Genomic DNA, 2,119 nt, shown 5'->3' on the forward strand with positions numbered 1-2,119 from the left:
TGGCATATCATGTTATTCTGGTGCTATCTCTCTTCTCTAGTAACAAGTTTCATTAATCTGAGATATGACATGTTTCATCATAAGAAAAAACACAATAATGGGCTATGGTCTACTTGATGGCTTCTCACATGCCACAACCTCGGAGTTGCATGCGCCATTACCCGAGGTACGAACTAGTTCCTTTTATTTCCATATCCATACAAGTTTAGATGAATGTATTTGCTTGCTTAGTTAGATTTTGTTACATAGTTGCTTCTCAGATTTAAATCCAGAGGATCTTCACTTTTTCAGCTTACTTGTTTCCGTCTCATGTGCTGGTATTATTTTAACAAGCTAGCATGGAAATATCGAATAGTCAAATTATTCAACTCTCTGTTTTTTATCATTTTGATTTCATCTCTGATGAATATGAAGCTCGAATTCCTGAGAGGTTTGCGGACGTGTCCGATGTTGAGCAACCTCATGAGTCTGGTACTGGGCGATTGGCTTCACATTCTCCAGCGCTCACCCAAGCTGAAGGAGCTAACCTTAAAGCTCGAAATGGTACTCACCCAGAACCATCTCTAAATACGAGTTGATCTGCTATCACACCGGAACCTCTTAGTGATACTACCTTAATGTTGATACACTACAGGAGGAATGTAGAAGATGCATGCGAGGGTTCTGAATCCGCTTTGCCAGCATCAGGCTCGGGCAGCTATCCTTGCATTGAGAGGATCAAGGTCTACTGCCGGAAAGAAGATCCAAGAGTCGGTGCGTTGGAGCAGGCGTTGCTACCGATTGTAGGAGATGTGAAAATCAGCATCGAGCATCGCTGATTGTGTTAATCAAGACCTTGTTTTCTTTACGGGACCTGCCACCTTTGATTGGTTCTATGTTAATTCGTTGGGACGAAGTGTTTTGGGGACACCCACATTAACCAAAAAAGGGCCGCTGGTAACACAAAGCAGTTGCCAAATGAGTATGCATCATGTATTCTGTTCCCGAAATGTTCATGCCTTCGATAATGGGTGCATACTCGTTGCAATTGAATTTGCCATGTGTGTGTGATCTGAGCTACTTCATCTATGTAGAGTGGTTGAGTGTCAGGGGACATGATGGATTCTGGTGGTTATTCTAATTTTTGAAAAACATTATATGTAATTATTTTTAGATGAATATGGGATTGGTCTTCTCATTTTCATAACCATTAGTTTTTTTGTCTAGCGGAGCAAAATGGGATTTTATTTCTGTCTCACAATAATTATTTTCCTTGGTTGCTAGGCACAAGATCTTTTCTCAACTCTGATTTGATCCTCATCTACCTCCCAGATACTCTCTCCATTCCAAAATACTTTTCGTGGTTTTAGTTTACTCGAGAGGGAGTAGTTTCCATTTCAGTTTACCTGAGAGTTTTCTCTTCGTAGAACTAGAAATAGAGGTTTGAACTAAAACCACGACAAGTATTTTGAAACGGAGTGAGTAGTTTCCATTTCAGTTTACTCGAGATTTCTCTCTTGCTATAATTAGAAATAGAGGAGCAAACAATAGAAGCTTATGGCATTGCTCGCACTGGTATTTGCTGCAAAAGATGTTGTGATACCAGCTTTGTCTTAGCCAACAATAAGGAATAGGTTCAAACTGAAAGCTGCTTGCATCCAAGCCATGATAGAATCAGTGTGGAGTTTGCACTACTGGAATTTCCCTATACGTCGGGTGTCAGGCTCTTCGCCGAGAGCCAAACCACACGCACTCGGCAAACTTCGGTACGCCGAGAGTCGCACACGGCAACAATGGGTTCACGACAGCTAGGAGCTAGCCCATGTTGCCGACACAGAGTCACGGCAAAGCGACTACACCCGGCAAACGGTACAGACGCCGAGAGCACCACACGGCAAAGGGTAGCCACGTGGCATGCCCGTTCGCACCTGACGGCTCCGTCGGTTTCTTTCCATATTACCGAGAGCCGGTTGTCGACGCTCGGTACCGAATATGCCACATCCCATTTTTCCTATTCTATTGTGTGTTCTTTGGCCCTCTATTGTTGTGTCTGATATTTTATATCTTTTAATGACTAAAGTTTCAAAATGCCATGACTTATGTTTTGCGTTAGATTTTTTCAAATCTCAACTTCTAAGCA

Source organism: Triticum dicoccoides, chromosome 5A (assembly GCF_002162155.2).
Source record: "Triticum dicoccoides isolate Atlit2015 ecotype Zavitan chromosome 5A, WEW_v2.0, whole genome shotgun sequence".
NCBI lineage: Eukaryota > Viridiplantae > Streptophyta > Magnoliopsida > Poales > Poaceae > Triticum > Triticum dicoccoides.